Source organism: Solea senegalensis, linkage group LG16 (genome assembly GCF_019176455.1).
Source record: "Solea senegalensis isolate Sse05_10M linkage group LG16, IFAPA_SoseM_1, whole genome shotgun sequence".
Classification (NCBI taxonomy): Eukaryota; Metazoa; Chordata; class Actinopteri; order Pleuronectiformes; family Soleidae; genus Solea; species Solea senegalensis.
This window is the reverse complement of record NC_058036.1, coordinates 10,929,233-10,948,298: the sequence shown is the minus strand read 5'-3', so window position 1 is coordinate 10,948,298 and position 19,066 is coordinate 10,929,233. Positions and strand designations below refer to the sequence as shown.

General features: G+C 40.3%; 2 long non-coding RNA genes across 2 annotated transcripts; one reads left to right on the top strand and one right to left on the bottom strand.

The window, feature by feature from the left end:
* The first annotated feature begins 5,155 nt into the window (after positions 1 to 5,155).
* LOC122783409 lies at positions 5,156 to 5,790 on the top strand. Its single transcript, XR_006362047.1, has 2 exons — positions 5,156 to 5,204; positions 5,289 to 5,790. It is a non-coding gene; the product is annotated as an uncharacterized LOC122783409 (long non-coding RNA).
* Positions 5,791 to 6,517: 727 nt separating this feature from the next.
* Positions 6,518 to 9,103, bottom strand: LOC122783202. The gene is made up of 4 exons (XR_006362007.1): positions 8,789 to 9,103; positions 7,604 to 7,873; positions 7,321 to 7,498; positions 6,518 to 7,037 (listed from the first exon to the last, which is right to left on the bottom strand). It is a non-coding gene; the product is annotated as an uncharacterized LOC122783202 (long non-coding RNA).
* Positions 9,104 to 19,066: the final 9,963 nt, after the last annotated feature.

The window sequence follows — 19,066 nt, the reverse complement described above, 5'->3', positions numbered from 1 at the left end:
TAAACATGTTGTCTTTGTGGCAGCCATGTTTTGTGTCTGTGTCTCCTACTAGTTCCTAGTAATGACAATGTGCGTGTGTGTGTGTGTGTGTGTGTGAGAGACACACAAAGCAAAGTCATCACTGATTGTGTCATTATCGAATAAACAAACTTCTAACAACGTAAAATATATCTTTAATACCAGCAACCGTTTCAAAGTTGACTTTCACAATTTCTAATAAAATTATTAGAAATTATTTTCATTCATTCGGATTTTGACATTGTAGCAGATGTTTATTTTTGTCTGTCGTTTTTGTATGTTTTGTTTGAACTATATCAGTATATTTTTGTCTTTGGACTAGCTCTGGAAGATGTTTGAATCATTTACAACACACCCAATCAAAGCATGGAGCACTTCTGATGAACGTAAACCTTACCACAAAATAAACTACAGATTTACTGCAACAGACCTGTATAAAAGTCCTGTCCAGTCTGTGGTGCTGACAATGTGCATGTTGGTCTATCAATGCACAAAACAATGAGAGGGATATACACTGGTCATGAAGGAGGGATAGTAATCGTATTGGACAAGGGATGATGAAGATGGAGATGCAAGGCAGGAAAAGAGGAAGACCACAGAGAAGGATCATGGATGCATGGAAGGAGGACAAGAGGACAGATGGTGTCAGAGAAGAGGACAAAAGGAGAGGATAACATGGAGGCAGATGAGAAGCTGAATGAAGAAGAAGACTCATTATTTCATTATATTAGCTTCAATCAAAATATCATTTAAACCTCTCTGTCTTCTTGGTATTTACACTTCTGTTCTATTAAGTCTGTGATTGATTTTCAAATTAAGCCTGTCATCTCCACGACACTCTCTCTGTGTTTCTCTGTTCTGGTGATGAATCTGAGGAAACCAGGAGACACTGTACACACTGTAGTGCAGCCAGCTCAGAGTGAGTGGACTGGATCCACGTGAGGATTATCAGGAGACGGATGAGACAGGTGAGCTGTGATATCAGTAGAGCTCTCTGGTTTAAGGGTAATCCAGAGAAGGTACTTTTTTATTCTGCACTGTGCATTATCCAACAGTCATGTACAGTGTATCAGGCAGGGTTCCATTATTCAATAGGAATGCAATTAATAAGAAAGTATATTACTGTGTCAGGTAAGTGTGTGTGTGAGGGAGAGAGAAATAGAGAGCGAGAGCACAGTGTGTTAAGTGTCAGTTACATACCTGGCCAGTGCACTAAGGTCATAGTTATCGTGTTTTTTAGATCGTCTTGTCTCCTTTAGCTTCCTCAACAAAGTCTTTAGAGTGGCAGTCAACACTTGCATGCTGATTAGTGCTGTGAGAGGGCTGTGGTTATGTGGATGGCATATAATCTTTTTCATGTCAGTTGCGATCAGTGTCACAAAAAGGATTCTCAATCCAGAGCTGCTTAAGTCATGAAATTCTCGAGAATGCATATATTAATGCCAGCCTTCACTGCAGACCTCTGCAGGATTATGACTCATTTATGTATGTCATAGCTCATTTATAGAATTTTTTTTTTTTTTTTTATATACTCATAAATTCAACCAACTTGTCTCAGTTTTGTCCTTTGGACAACAATGTCATTTTAATGACTTCTCTCTGTTTGAAAGGAAAAGTAATGTCATTGCGAACTAGCAATATAGTTGGATGAAGGAGACTGAAGCTGAAAGGTCATGCAGACTTCACTCTGCTTACAGATGATGTTTGAAAGTGGGCAGATGAGTGAAAGCTGCCACTCTGACCTTCAAGATATTGGTGACTTTTAATGAGGACTTGCTGACGAGAATGAATGAGATGTTCTTAGTTATGAGCAAACATGTTTTTTTTCCATTTTACATATTACCATATTCAAAGGCAGCAGTCTTTTGACAAGACTCATTGGCCTCTTGTGTTTGCGGTTTTAAAACTACATTTGCATTAACAGGATTACTCCGATCCAATCCTTTGGCACTTCAGTAAGGTCTTGTTTAGAGTGCAGCCCTGATGATGGATTTTCAGCATATCCAGACTGTAGCTTGATTTTCAATGTGAACATCTCGGTCACTCAGACAAGATTTCAACGTGTCTTCTGCATCCCGCAGTGTGACTCAAACAACAACAATGACATGGAAGTGGAGTTGGAGACGCATTAAACAATAAACACAGTGGAAGCATGGAAGAAAAAGACATTGCAAATAACCATTTGGGACAGAAACAGGCACAGATTTCTGTCAGCCATTTTGTTTATTTCTCTATCGCGTGTTTCCACTAGTACGACTCAACTCACAGTTATTTTGCGTTTCCACTAGCATAGTACCTGTTTTTTTTTTTTTAGTACCTTTTTAGTACCTAGGTTCCAAATGATATTATCATTTGGAATATTATAGATGTATAATAATAATATTATAGATTATAGATGGATATTATAATACTATGTGTGATGTCGCCAGACTGCCAGCCAGAGTGCTGTCACAGGAAGAGACATGAGCAATTTGTCTGACAAAAGAATCAAGTGGAACAATGCTGACCTGTAGTTGACCTGAGTTAAAAAGAAGAAAACTTGGGTTAATCTCCATCAAATCTCAATATTTAACAGAGGAGTATGGCGTATTTAGCGACAGCACTGTTGATCACGATCTTGACTAGCGAGCCACATCACAAACCATGCCGCTGTATTTCAGTGCAGTGTCAGACAGAGTCTGTGGTCCGGTCAAGTCAATAGTCTTGTTTGTGTGAGTCGTGTGAACAACAAATTCACAGGAGTTTCATGCAGCCATGCAGTGATGACTCCGACCACATTGAGGAGGTGCTACATCGTAATGGAAATACAACCTAAACTGGGGCTTTAGCTTGGTTTTCCAGGGCGTGGTCTGTAACTTTAGAAATCAATGTCAATATGGACACATGCGGATCTCATGAGAACAGTTGGTCAGGAAGATCAGATTCTGATCTGATATGCTTCCAAATGTGATTTGGGCTGCAGTCTAAACAAGGGCTAAGTGGCCCTCGATCGATACAGCAATACAGTATGTGGTGGTGCAACACAAGTGGCCACATCAGACTCTTGTGGATTTTAATGTGGGTGGCAGATTTATTTGAAGCAGGAAAAAAATTGAGTTACTTATATCTAGGGATGTCCGATAATATCGTACCACCAATAATATCAGCCCGATATTAGCCTTTTATTGTGATATCAGTTCTGCTGCATCAGTAGCGGGAATTCAGATTCCTGATAATTCAGATTTCCTGTTCTTCTCTCGTTATGAATGCGCATGCACAGTAGACCCCCCTCCAATACAATAGATAGGAAAATTCTGGGGCGCAGAGTATAGCGCTAAAAGACCGCCCACCGCCGAACGGACTGGCCCAGATAACCGGATATAAACATGTTACTCCGGTAACTACCAGGACATGCTCTTGTGCGCAGCTGCAGATCTGTCAGTGTCAGTGTGGATACATGTCTTCTCCACAGCAGGTGAGACACGTGATGACTGAGTCAATCATATATATATCTATATATAAACTTTTGTGAACTAGTTTGAAACAACACCATACTGCCACAGCAAGAGGCAACACTGTGTGTCTCTCTCTCAGCTCTGAACAGCGATCTTCATGTCTGACCTTTGATGATCACCCACCACTTCGATCTGCAACAGTTTTTTTCTCTCTTTTTATTTAAATACACCCCCCCAACATTTTGTTTTATCACCAGCCACCACTGACATGGTATATGCATGCATTTCTTTTCTCTTAGTTTATAGGAATTGATAATAATTTAAACTCCTTTCCCTAGTTGGGCTTTTGTATTTAGAATATATTATAAATGCTGCAAATACTTATTACATAGCAAACTGTGTCCTATCCTTATCTTGAATCAAAAAAGAATAAAAAGTAAAATAAAAAAAGGCTCAGAGAAGGAAAAAGAGAGAGGAACTGTAGAAGAAAGACTTGAACCTACAGGGGCACATCCTGGACCAGAATTAAATTCCACACTCAAAGCATCAGAAGTGTGCAGGGCAAAGAGCTGTCGCTCACCACACACTGAGCAGCTCACAGCAGCACTGTCGATCCAAGGCTTTGAAGCATTTTCTGCCACATGGGGTGGACAGGACAAAGCAGGAAGCGAAGCAATCACTCGTTCACCTTCTCCCTCAGGTCCAAATATCTTTCATTATTTCAATCAGGCGGCTTTGAAAGCGTCGCCCTCTGCCTGTTCCCTGAGCAATTCCCTGAATAGGTAAGTCAGACAAGTGCGTAGTGGTAAATGTGTTCATTTGTGCATGGGCGGCCCTCGTTTCATTGACTTTTTCCAGGCGATTGCTGATAGATTTTTGCAGTGGGCTAACTCAGCAGGGAGACTCACTTAACCAAAGGGCATCTGTCAACCACCCTGAAATGACTTCATATAACCACAGCTCATGCAAATTATGATATAACATGTAGGTATTGAGCATTGTGTGATATATGACCTCAGAGTTAAACTTTAGACCCTTTCAGTCTCTTTATTTGTTCCAAAATGTATTTCTGATATATCAATGCTGTGCATTATTAACTACCCTGACCCCCTGAATAGTCTGGGACAGGTTTACTTTTGGTCCTCAAAGTTGAGTTCTTTTAAACTTGTATTTAAATTGTAATACTTTTTTTTTTTTACAATTGTATTTTTCATTTGGCATTAATAATTACATAAACCCATTTATAATCCCACCTCCCTGTCCCCAGACATACACAAGCAATACATTTATTAATTACTCTCAAATTGTCATCAAATTAGGTTGGTGAACAAGAGTGTTGATACAGGCTTAGAGGGGCAGCTAAGTACAGTCAGCGAGAAATATAGAAAAACTTTTCGGTAAAGTAAAATACGCCTTGTTTCCAAGAAATTGTTCTAATTTTTAGCATAAAAAGCAAACTAATCTTGGCAGGTTTGTCTAGATTTTGGCCAGTTTTTTTTTTTTATAATTCTAAGAAGCATTAAGCTCTGAAAGTGTCACACCGCGGTGAGACCTGTCCTGTTTTTATATTGTGACTTCCTGTGTTTTATTTTGAAAGTAACTTTCCTCTCATTTCAGACCACTTGCCCTTCCTGTCACCAGCCTGAGCACCTCCCTTGATTGCCCCGATTGTTTTGTTCTATGTGCATTTTTCTGTGCCTAGTGTTGGCACAAAGCAGACTATGGGCCTTTACGTCTCAGGGGAAGCGAACAGTAAGTTATTTTTGTTTTTCTATTTTCCTTTGTCCTTGTTGTAGAAGTACAGCTATATAAACTTATTTCTCCACTTTGTTACAGATACTTGGCATACAGGAGCTTTGTGAGCTGGTGTTGGGGTTTTCTGGGACGAAGACTTTGTGTGCCACTGCCCAGCTGTGTTGTCCGACGGATATGGATCGAGTACCCTGATTCTGAAGGCATCTATGTGGGCTTCAGACCGGCCATTGACTGTACCTCGTCGCATAGCGCTCGATCACCTCCTTCTGGTCCGGCTTTTCGAACTGTGCAGAGAGGTCTTCAGGGATGGACATTTTGAGAACCACCTCTGTGTTGAATCTTGAATCTTGAATCTCGTGTATGGACCAAGCTCAGGAAAAACCTTCTCAAACACCAGGTCCATGATTTCATCCACGTAGCCTGCAATAACAGAAAGTGCAATATTGTGTGTAATTGGTTGTGTGCATTTACTGTAAGTAAGACTTTTGTTATAGTGTTATTTATATGATATTTCATTTAACTAAGATTTTCTAATGGCCATTTAATTTTTTAGTCTGACTTTCAATAAAGAAAACAAAACTTACTGAACGTTGCCTGCTCTTTCACTGGCTTTGCTGTGCATTCCCCTTTCTTCCACTTTGGAAATTGGAGCCTGAACAGTGGCTCACCATCAGAGTTTGCCTGTGGACGGGCTGTGTTTTCATTGAAGTGCATGACTGCCAGGTATAGTCTTGGAAGACAAAAGAATTAAATGCTAAATGACATTATGAACTGACTCTACATATACATGTAACAAGTTGAAGAATGCGGTACTCTGTTATCCTTTTGTCACCTTTTTGTATTTAACAGGTCAACAAGTTCTTTTTCTATTATGATTTACACTCATTTAGCTGCATGTCTGGCTTATTTTGGTGTGCCTGTATGTCCTTACGTAACTGTAATAACAGAAAAGACCCTCTCTACCTGCACAGCATTCTAAGAAAAGGAAAGACAACATTATTTGGCGCGAAGTGTATAATGAGGCTATGAAAAGCCTCCAGTGATGATGTTTGGTAAGGAGGGCTCAGCTTCACCACATCTTTCATGACCCTCTTGTTGGTCAGTGCCTTCTCCAGTCTACAGAAGACTGCTGTTCCTGTGAGAAACAAGGCATTGTTAATAATCGGGTTAAGTAGAGGAACGATGCCTCCACATGACAATGTTTACACACCTGCTGTCAACCACTTGCTCCTGTCTGTAGAAGTGCGGATTGGATGCAGACACTGGGGGAAAGCGGGGTCGTCGTGGGTGTGGATGTCCAGGACATGGTTCAAAATGGACGACCACGTTCTCTCTGGCACCGATGTGGAAGATGCAGTCGTCCAGTACATATGGTTTTTTATACTGCGAAGCCATTTCGTCAGTTTCTCACAGCCCTTGTTCTGTGAGATCTTCAACAGTTTCTTGGACAGTCCTAATAACACAAACAGTGTTAGTCTTTGATGTGCAAGTACTGTAGTTAAATTACATAGTAAACCTATTTACTTAGCACAAACATCAGAAATTATAGCACATTCAGTCAGAATTGCATTACAAATAGGCAGGAGCACATCAGTTATCATGCAAGTGTGGACAAGCAAATGATTTACACTTGGAAAGAAACGTCACGGAATCATACCTTTTTCCATGTGAAACACATCGTAGTAATGCGTTATACTGGACTCCCTCAGGAACTTCTGGATTTGAGGGTCTCTCACAATACTCTCCATAGTAACACCCCGTTCCTCCAACAGAGCCAGGCTCCTCTTCAGGCCCTCTTTCTCCATGTGGTAGCTTCCCCCGACCTCATTACTATTTTACATGTAAGAAAACAAATCAAGTTCGATTATTTCAGCTGATTACAGGTACACTGTAACCGATTACTGTAACAGAAATGAATTATAGGCTGTCACCAGCTGTAAATCAATAACAGTGTTGGTCCTCAGGTCCATCATGGTATAGCTACCATACTTGGCAATATGTCCTTGAAAAGCAAAGTAAATATAGACCTTGCATTCGATTTAACATTGTGTGTTTGGTTAGTGTTTTCAAGGACACTTGTGAATACATATATAAATGAGATTGTATTACATACCGGGAGAGTCTGCCCTCAAGTCACAGCCCAGGACGACATTCTGCTGCTCACTGAGCTGCTGCAAAATAGCAGTCTGTGTCGTCTTCCACTTGTGCACAATCGCTGGCTCTATGTACATCCGAGCATGCCGTCTAAATGAGTCATATTTAAACATCTTCAACTGCATTGCCCGGAAAACCTGTGGTAGAGAGAAACAGACAGGACAGGCACCCACACTTTAAATTGACAACAACATATGCTGTATTCCGTTACGTTTATTCCTAAATATGTCCAAATGTAATACCTTCTCAATCTTGAAGAAAGACGCACCAGTGGTATACACTGCAGTGGACAGCTGCAGGTTCCCAGCAGGAGTGCTACCAACAAGTGGCTGGCTGTTCCACTTTCTGGAGAACTCACAATGCAGACACTGCTGTTCCACAGAGAGGAACGTGCCTAGCCTTTTTGACCGCACGTCTCAGTTCCGCTTACACACAGGGCACACCTGAAACAGCTCCAGTAGGCAGTCCTCATACACAATGTAAGTGGGAGTCTTATGAACAGGAACAGAAGACTATAGAGGAAACAAAGTGGAAAAAACAACTATTTAGTAGCCGGTGGGCAATATAAGATATTTATTATGATATTAGACATTATTGCAGAGTAAAAGTGCTTGTTTTGGTACAAAATGATTCACAATAAAAACATATTTATGATGCACAAAAATGGAGAATTCAATTGAAAATTTAGCAAATAATGACGAGGATAATTGTGATTAAAACAGCTTATATATATGTAATTTCATGTTGAGTGTAATACATTTAACAAAGCAATGATTACAACCAAATGTTGTATTACTATAATACAAATTATAGTAATACAAATATTCTGTCTCTATTCCATCACCTTGCACAGTGGTGGGCGGGCCGCATGTAATCGACTGGAGGGCCACATGTGGCCCCCGGGCCACCAGTTTGACACATGTGTGCTAGCCTGAACGCAAAGAGCAGCGATATGTAATGCATGCCTTCCCCTAATTTGGCGACAAACAATGCAGAGATTGACCAACTTAATATGAAATTATAATAAGAAAGTAGTCAAACAATGCATTAAAAGAAAATACAGTCTCACAATGTTTGTATCTTTTGTGCCGACCAGCTACCTCATAAAGTAACATGGTTCGTCCCTACTGTTTGTTAGCTCGGAGGCTACGTGTCTGCTCGTGCAAGAAGCGCAGCACACAAACATGAAACTTGAAAAGTATACGAACGTAGAGCGTATTTCCCCGGCCACAACAACACACCACAGTCACCAAGTCAACCTCCTGCACTGGCACGGCATAAACTTTCAATGAGTCTCTAATAAAATAGCAGCAGGCAAGAGCAAGCACGTCAGGTCTCTGGTGCTACGTTAGCTGATAGCAGTTAGCATGTGCTAGCGTTACACGAACAATGACAAACAAAGCATACGTTTCCCAAAGAGTACTTACACTTTGCTCCACTGCGTTCTCTCCACGGAGAGTTGGTACTGATCCCCTTTTTCAGCTTCAATCTTCTGCTCAGTCCAGAATTGTACTGACCAAGGTTCACAAAGCAGTCCGACGCGAAGTGGTGCGAACACACAAACACACGTTTGCTGACTTTATCCGGCACATCAGCTTCATACATAAAATGTACCCACTGGACACGCACGTCCCCTGAGGCTGGAAGTTTGTGTAAAACAGTGTGATCCGCTGTGCAGCCACAAACAGCTCACTTGTCCCTCCGCGTTGACATGATACTGCTTTTCCTCCCTCGCCTGCACTCTTGCATTTTGTAGGGACAACGTGGAGCTAAGGTGGAGCTCTCGAAGTAAAGTTGTTGGTGGGTGGTAACATTCGCGGTGAAGTGCAGGGAATTCAACATTGCGTGTTTTATCGCCGATACTTACACTAAGGAGGACCATGAAAAAAGGACTTTATCTGCCTGTCTTTGTCTATCTCTCGCTATCCTTCTTCCTCCTCTTTTCAGCACTCGCACTTAATCATGACATTAACTTTGTTTTCTCTCCCTCCCCTGAGTTTGTGCTCTTCCCCTCTCTCTCTCTCTGTGTTCTTCTTTGACATGTATATAACTATTATTATTACATTACATTACATGTCTTTTTCTTTTTTTTTGTCGTTGTCTTAGACGAGGTAGAGTCGAAAGAGATGTGTTTTTAGTCGGTGCCAAAAGATGTGGAGGCTTTCTGCTGTCCGGATGTCGATGGGGAGCTCGTTCCAACATTTGGGAGCCAGGACAGCGAATAGTCGAGAGTTTGGCGGATGCCTCTGCGATCCTCTCAGTGAGGGGGCAGCAAGCCGGTGTGCCAAAGCAGAACAGAGTGAGGGGGCTGGGGTGTAGGTTTTGATCATGCCCTGGATGTAGGCTGGACCGGATCCACTTGTAGCATAGAACACAAGCACTAGAGTCTTGAAGCCGATGCGAGCAGCTACAGGAAGCCAGTGAAGAGAGCGGACCAGCGGTGTAGTATGAGATAACTTTGTTAAGTTGAAGACCAGTCGAGCTGCTGCATTCCGGATGAGCTGCAGACGTCGTATGAGAAGAGGAGAGGGCCCAGGACAGAACCCTGAGGGACCCCTGTAGTTAGAGGACGAGGTTCCGACACAGATCCTCTCCAGGTTACTCTGTATGTTTGGTTTTGAAGATAGGAGGAGAGAAGGGCAAGTGAAGAGTCTGAGACACCTAGTTCTTGAAGGGAGGAAGTAAGGATCTGGTGGTTAACGGTGTCAAACGCTGCAGAAAGATCCAAGAGGATGAGCACAGAGGAGAGAGAGGCATACCTGGCGGTGTGGAGTTGCTCAGTGACAGCAAGAAGTGCAGTTTCGGTCGAGTGACCTGCCTGAAAACCAGACTGATGAGGATCAAGGAGGTTGTTCCGGTGAAGGTAGGAAGAGAGTTGATTGAAGATAGCACATTTCAGAGTTTTGGAAAGAAATGGAAGAGGAGAGACAGGTCTGTAGAGGGGTCTATTACTATATATTATATAGCTACTCATTACTGCTAACATGAATATTTTCCTCATCTGTCCTTCATCATTCTGAGGGTCACATGAGGAGTTGAAATTAATCTGAAATGGCATTGGGAAAAGCTGCATGTCACACCCTGGATGAAATGATGAAGACAATAGTGACAATGATAATTGTTAATGCCATTCAATTTTAGAGATTCTTCTGGTCTCTATCTTCTCTTCCATCTCTTTGTAAATTTGATATTTGTTTGTAATCAGCTCAACTTGTTTTCTGTGCACGTCTGTCCCCATTTTTCCTCTGTACAAGGGTTTTTGTGGGTTTTTTCCTCACTCAATGTGTCACTTTCTTTACAGACTGTAAAGCCCTTTGAGGCAAATTGTGATTGTTATGTTGTGCTATATAAATAAAACTGACTTAACTTTAAAGGCCACATAGACCGGAAGCTCCAATTAACGCTGTGTTTGTGTGTGTATCGCGTCATTACCTTGTTTTTGAAACCCTAAAGTTTCAGAACAACAGTTCAGCCACTGCTGAGAAAATAGTGTTGTATTGTTTTCCTGGGCTCTGCGAAGCGGATCGGCACTTCCTTAATTTGATGTCGTCATCAGAAATCCTCACCACTCCTCTCACCACCGCAGCGTCTCCCGGTGCGGGCACTAGTCCGGGCACATCCGGTTGCGTACATTCAACTGCAGAAGAAGAAGAACTACTCTCGTTGTAGCTGCTGAGATGCAGAGCATCCACCGTGCCAGAGGGGGAGCTGTGCATCCGAGAGCTGGCCTATCTATTACGTCACTTTCAGGTACCTGGCCAATCACAGGACAGTAGGAAAGCTCTTGTTGGCTGGCCAATCACAACACAGTCCACGTTCTGGGGGTGTGGTTTTGGTCTGAAACAGCGCGGCTGACGAGAGCGTCAGTGAGGAGATATTTTGATCGGCTCGTTTGCAGCGATTAGGAGGTTTTAATCATGAAAACAATTTAATATATGTAAGTAGACCTCCATAACTAACATATGTGTGATACAAGCATTCTATGTCGCCTTTAAACTTTGGTTAAACCTGGTTGGCTTTTATATGTATGTATTATGTGACCAAAGAAAAAAGTGTCAGGTCACTGGTTTGTATGAATCTGGTGAATTAACAGCTTTGTCCGACGCTCCATCATTTCCTGCTCTCAGCGGATGGTCTCCTCTCACTGTTTAACGAGCTGTCAAATCTGCAAGATTGAACATGTTTTCTTCTTTTTTGTGTGTGTGTGTGTGTGTGTGTGTTAACAATACCTAATAAATCATCATGCTCTGTGTGTTTAAATAAAGTAAATCACCTGTGCCCACTCACTGCCATGATCTCCATCTGTCACAGCTACTTCCCTCCTCGGCTGTAAAAAAAGGCTTTTGCACGCAGTCAGTGGATTTTTCCTGCTATATTTTTCAAGAGATACTCTGGGGGAAAGGGGTTTTCCCCATTCTTCAAACAACAAGCACTCAGATATTTTCTATTTAATTGACATAATGTAGTACTAAGCTAGCGACAGACAGATAGCAATTAATGATTTTCATTCATTAATTTCATGATTTTCTCAAATCTGTGAAGTGGAGTAATACTTCACATTTGTTCAGTATCATTAGTATCTAAGAATGATATTTTGCACATTCCTAATTAGGGCTCAGCTTTGGATTCTTGAGTTGCTAAGCGACATTTCCATGCTGCACACAGGAAGTGATTTGTTTTATGTCAAGAGACGAAGGCAGCAGCAACATTGTTTTAAAAAAGTTATACGACGACGTCAGTCAGGTCTGAAAGTTTGTTTTCAGATGAAGGACTCGGCAAACAAATAATGTCACATTGTTTCTTTCACAAACAGCAAACAGGCAAAACCTATAACAACAATGGCAACAACAAAAGTCGCCAAACATTAGCACTGCAGCTTTAATTTCACAATAGAATAAAACAGAATAGAATAGAAATACTCACCCCCAAGGGAAAATTGTTTCAACATAGTGGCAATACAAACAGATATTATAAACATATGTAAACATAAAATGTAAAATGTGCAACAGTGGAGAAAAAATGTGTCTTTCTGTCTTTTGTGGTATGTTGCTTTTGCATTTCCATTCCTCTCATTTAAAGGCAGTCTGGTATTAAAGGTTCAACAGTTCCACAACTGTTACTTGAGTTTCTATGTTAAGGTCATTTGTATAGGTTGGCAACAATTTTAGTCAAGTCAAATCTATATCACATTTATAACAGCAGGAGCTGAGCCAATGTGCTTTACATAAAACAAACAAAAAAACAAAACAAATGTTCTGTCAATTCAAAACTGGACAAAGAGTTTTCATTTCAAAGATACTGGGACCTTTATCTGAATTAGCTAGGATAGCAAAAGAAATGCCTTTGGTTTCTGTGTATCCAAACTGCATGTCAACACAACTGAGCAAAACAAATATGCAGTTGGAATATTTATTGATATTTAAAAAGGTTGTGACACAATTAACCATGGGCTATTATTAAAAACAAATGGAAATGTGATATGCTGTTAGAGCGGGTCAAAGGTTATTTACAGAAGAGACAGTTTGTTAATTGTGGTGATGCCTGTTCAACATGTTTGGGCATTGTTTGTGGTGTCCCACAGGGGTCAGTGCTAGGGCCAAATCTATTTTTATTATATATTAATGATGTCAGTGGTGTTGTTTGCTGATGGTACTAATATTTTCAGTGCTGGAGGCACCATTATATCAAATCACTACAGAAATTAAAATAATGAAAACATGGTTTGACAGAAATAAGTCATCATTCATTTTAATAGATAAGATTTATTGGGCTTGTAACTGGAAGGTCGCTGGTTCAACAGGCCATGAGCTGGGGTACCCCTGAGCAAGGCACCCAATCCCCCCTGTGCTGCCCACTGCTCCTGTGCCTAACTTGAGTGTGTTTACTACTGGTGTGCAATAAGGATGGTTTCAATGTGAAGGGCAAATTTAATATCACCAATTAGTGTGCAAAAGGTTAAAAAACAATACAGAGGTTGATTGGATGATTACATGCATCACTTTGAGCGATAACTTTACAGTGTAATTATAATGGTTGAGGATGTTAACCCAGCAGCAGATGAAAGTGAAGGGTGAGACACTGATCTGTGGATTTATGAGGAAATTTGAAGAAAAGACAAGCTTATTCTTATCACTGCTGTCCCAGAAATGTTTTCTTGTCAAATGAATAATACAGTTAACATTCAGTGAATGCTTTTGTGTAAGCTACTGAGGGCAGAACACCATTTTTCATTGTTTTCTCTGGATTTAGCAATCAAACAAAAATATGATATTATTTCCACTAATAGAGATTTCATTCATAAAACCATGTGAATTAGAGCCAAATCAAAAAGGAGGACTTGTCATCTAATGTACTCAGAGTGTAATCTCAGATGTGCTGCAGCACAAATGGACCTGTCACTGCTGTCGGCAAAAGATAGGAAGAGCTGAGTGATGATTTCCACATCCAACTTGCAGTTTATAGTGAGGTGTCATATTTTTTGCTTCTCCTACATTATCATAATATTTTCCCAAACCTGCTTTCCATGACAGGAATACACTTGGCCTGTGTTGACTTGTCTGTCAACCCACTGCATTTTACCACATTTACAGTGGATATCTACAGTATCTGTTAAAGAACCAGTGCGTAAGAATATCTAATGGATGAGACTGCGGACTGCAACAGATGGGTGACTCCTCCGCTAACCCCTCCCTTTCTGAAACATGTTGGGGAACTATGGTGGTCTTGCATGATGGCACACCTGAAAAATGAAGATTTTTTGATTTTACTTTCCACTAAGTTTTTGTGTCTGTGTTTGTGGTTCTGCTCACGCCTAGTGGCAGCTTAACACACTGGACCTTTAACCCTTTACACCGAGTGTATTGCAGACGACACATTTGCGCAAGCGCACTTTGCATTACTGCAATTATGTGGTGGTTTGTGCTGTTGGACAAATTCCAGCGGTTTCTGAAAGCTGAGAAGTTGCACTTCAAAGTGTGGTTATTACGGTGGCCGACAGGGGCAAACACTGCAACGACCGAAAACACATGCAGGAGGAGCAACGAGCTGCAGGTGCACATTTTTTTGTGTGTGTTTTGGGACTTGCTTGTGTTAATTCGAGGAGATATGCTTTCAAACATGTAAATACGGTGATGTGAGTTATTTTATTTTGAAAACCAGACGATGTCCTTAAAAAACAGCTTGGCTGCAGGCTTTTTACTGTAAATCCCTTTGTAATTTAGGCATTAAAATTTAGTGTCAGGTAGTTTGACTACAGAGAAACGAGTGTCAGATAGCTTGATTGCAGTCGGATACACTCTTTATAAAGGTCTTTTAATTAAGTAAGAATTAAGTAGTCCCTGAGCATCGTAAAGGTTGGTTATAGAGCTGCATGAAAACGAGCGCTCCCAAAGACCTGAGCGCTTCCGTTTTTGAGTACGCTTCCATTGTCTTTTTTGTCGGCCGAGAGGGGCAAACACACTGCAACGACCCAAAACACATGTAGGACATTTAATTCAATTCAATTCAATTTCATTTGTATAGCGCCAAATCATAACATACATTATCTCAAGGCACTGTACATAGACAACATCATGGAGAGACCTTGCTTTGGGGGTCCTCGGGATGGGAGGTGGGGCCTGGTCAGGACTGCCCCTGGGCTTTGGTTGGGGCCGGGATCTGGAGATCATTGTCGTGGGAGATGCCGTGGTGGCCTGGATACGGGCCCTGCCTCGTAGGGGGGGCTGTGCTCACCGGAACCCTACCTCCTAGTAGGGTGGGGGTGGGTCCAGTCTTTCGCTCCGGTGGTGCTTGTGGGGTGCCATGGTGTGTCCACCCTTCTCTCCTTCTCACCCTTCTCACTGCATGTGTTTTTGTATTAGTTTGTGTTTTTGAATCTGCAGCGTTTGTGAATATGCAGCTCATTTCTCCTCCTGCATGTGTTTTGGGTCATTGCAGCCATAGGGTATTACGCTAATTTCGCAATAATAAGTGTCTTTCTCACAAGAGAGGAGAGAGTTGGAAAATGCCAGTATATCTTTTAGGCCTGTTTTTACACATTGAGACAAAAACTCAACCAAATGTTATTTTAAATAATATTTAATATGTTTTGTACTGTTCAAATGTGTGTGTGTTAAAGGGTCCATTAAAACCAAAGCAATAGGAACATGTTGTGCAATGAGATATTACACACAAAGTTGATGAAAAAATACAAATTGATGCAAATCCCACAGAGATGCATACACTGTGAGTGTCTGATGAAGTGACATAGTTTTAATAATGCGATATAACTGTATATGTGACAGTATATAAAAAATCCAGCTCTGTTCAGGATGCCCCCTTGACACAGTGGAGGTCATGGGAGAGGAGAGGAGAATGATTGCTAATCTATCGTCTCGGATTGGACAATCTCTCCCACCCCAGTAGGACACCATCACAGCACTGCTCTCAGTAGACCACATGTGACATGTTACTCATCCCACATGCAATGTACTGTACAATTGTTCATGTTCAATCCTGTTCATACTATAAATATCAAGCCCATACTGGATATATTTGGGTAACTTAATATCTATAATGTGCATTCTATTGTGTACCTTTTTGTAGTCCTATTGTTCATGTTTTTCTACACTGTGCATTCACCGATGTAAAAAAGGAATGTTCATTATTTATCACCTTTATCTTTACTGCTGTGACAATGTAAATTTCCCCATTACTGGAATAATAAAGAACTATCTTATCTTATCTCCTCAAATCTTATCTTATCTGTTGAGACAATAAATCTCCTATACAGACTCTTCTACTGCTCTGACTCTCCGTTCTACCAAAGCATAATTTGCAATTAAACTATACTTTCAATATTGAAAGGTTCCTGTAGACAATTGTTTTGCTTGTGTTTCCACTGCAGTCAAACATAGGTAATGCATGGACTAGGGTCATATATTATCAGGAGATTGGGTCAAAATTACCTTGAAATATTTGACTGGGCTGAGGTCTGCAAACATCAAACATTGTTTCATTGCTTCTTGTCCCCACCTACACCTGCGCTGCCACAGTCAGGTCTGATAGTACTGCTTGACAAAGCCTGATTTCAGACAAAGGATGTAGTATACAAATGACATTAAATCATTTCTGTTGTGAAAGACCAGACAGAGGCAGAATAATCAACAAAAAAGGAAAAAAAAACACAAGTGTGTAACACAAGTAACACACTGCAGCTTTAAAAATGTACCTTCATACATAGCTCTTAGTGAAAACATGGCTATACACATTGCACATGTCCTCCCTGGGCTAAAGACTCTGTGTGTGGAGGGCAAAACAACGATATCAGCACACTTTAGCATTTTAAATTAGCCAGGTCTATGGTCTAATTTAGATTAAGTAGCAAAGGTACCTCAGCAGAGGGTGAATGCTGAATTTTAATTAAATCTCCAGTTACAGCTGCTCTCTAATAAATGCATATCTATATATCTATAACTATGTCTCTGCTTTAAAAACAATTAAATGATGGACATTTTTGCTGGGTTGGGAAAAAGGATGTATTATTACACATATCATTCAGTAATTCTTCATTTATTATGACCACGACCATGGCCCCAGGCTATAATCTGTATCCAATTTCTGTTTAAAACTGTACTGATTTTTTTTTTTTTTTATAAAGAGATACATTTTATATTATTAATAATAAAATAAAAATAATAATACATTGATAATATATTTTAGTTCTGTTTCTCATATGGCCCCCTGGGAAAAATAATGTTGTGTTTTTCCCAGAGGGATTACACAGGTTTACAGAATTCAACAAACCTGTTATTGTTAGTCAAGTCAAGAAGTTGAACATTTTATCCATAGTTTTGTTGTGTTTTTCTTCACATTGATTTGCAGTATACCTTTTAAAGTAGACCTACAAATCATCAAATCATCCATGTTAATCCTGTACTGTATGGATGATAAAACTAGAACGTATAGAACCTACTCAAGAATTCTAGCAAAGCAAAATTAGCTTACCCCATTAAAAAATGTAAATTTAAGAATATTTTGATTATTTCTAATAAGGGTTTTTGCATTGTATTATTTCTTCCTGCTTAGCTTATATATATATATATATATATATATATATATATATATATGGGTTGTGTTTATAGCTAACCAACGTACACAGATACATGCAATAACAGCAATGTTAATGAATGTGGGTCAGAGTTTAAAGGCGTTTAGAAAGAGCAGTCGGCTGCTTCTCCCTGTCACATTGAGGATTTGTTAACAAGCTGAGTGGCTAAGGAAACCCAGGAGGAGAGTAAATGGGTCCTCTCTGTGCAGAGTGAGGTCGTGACTGTTTACAGATGCTGCTTTAAATGCTTTACACTCAAATATTTGTCAAATGTAGAAACTGCAAAAAGCTTTATCTGAAGTTTGATTACAGGTCTTGGTTGGAAATGACTTCTATTGATTGTGTTTGGCCTCTATGCACAGGGTAAAAGTTGCTCACTCTACTGCCTGAGATACAATTATGGTTGAAATGGAACATGGAAAGAGGATGACAAGAAAAAGACAATGCTGGATGTTCTGTGCAACAATGAAGAACTGTCCTGAAACATTACAGAACTTCCTCGGAAATCTGCACATGCTTGGGTCAAAATTTTGTGTATTACTTCTTGTGTCTTCACTCTATTTTTTTGTTTAGATGTGTGTTCCTGTGTTTGTCCTTTTGAAGCAGATGTTCAAAAACCCCAAGTCTGGTTCTGTTAGAGACTTCTTCCTGTTAAAAGGGAGGTTTTTTTTCTCTCCACTGTTGCCGAGTGCTTGCTCATTGTGTTCCTGTTGGGTTTCTCTGCATTCATTGCAAGGTATTGACCATGTAACAAGTGCCTTGAGAAAATGTGTGTTATGAATCAGTGCTATACAAATAATATGTAATTGAATTGAGTTGAATGTGTGCTTGTGTGCTTTGCAGATTTTTCTAAAAAGAACACCACAAACATTTCACAGGACTCTTCAATTTTTTCACAAACAGTCATCATTATTTAACCCAGCAGGCATCACAAGGTCTTCAACTAGAACTAGGTTAATGCGAGAATTGTATGATATAAAGGCATACAATTACTAAAAGTTATTAGTGTAATGCTGCGTTCACACCAGATGTGGCGCACATTTTCCATGTGTCAAGATTACATACAAAGGCAATGCACAGGTGTAAGTAGACACACATTTCTTGTTGGTCAGGCTGGGAGGCGCCAAGTGAATGACTTTGCTCCATTTGGTTGAATTGAAATATTTGAATGAAGAATTAATGAAAAATTATATTTGAATACTGTTTATTTGCTTTATTCAATTTAATAACATTTTATTTGTATAGCACAATCATAAGATACATTATCTCACGGCACTGTAAGGCAGAAACCTTTATAATATTATAGAGAGAAGAGAAACCCAACAGTTCAAGCACTAGACATCAGTGGGGAGAGAAAAAACCTCCCTTTTAACAGAACCACACTCAAAGATGTGCAGCATCTGCCTCGACTGGAAAAGAAAAATGGGGGACAGAGGAGAGGAAGGGGAGAGATGGGAGGTGAGGTTGAGACAGGAGCAGATATATAACAGTTGTATCACGTTAGACAAGTCCTGAATCAGTTGATTATTACACCATGAATCATCAGCGAAACCTGTGGCGCTCTCTTTTGGCTCTAAATAAAAACTTTTTTTTTTAGTCTAACTTTATGAAGATTTTC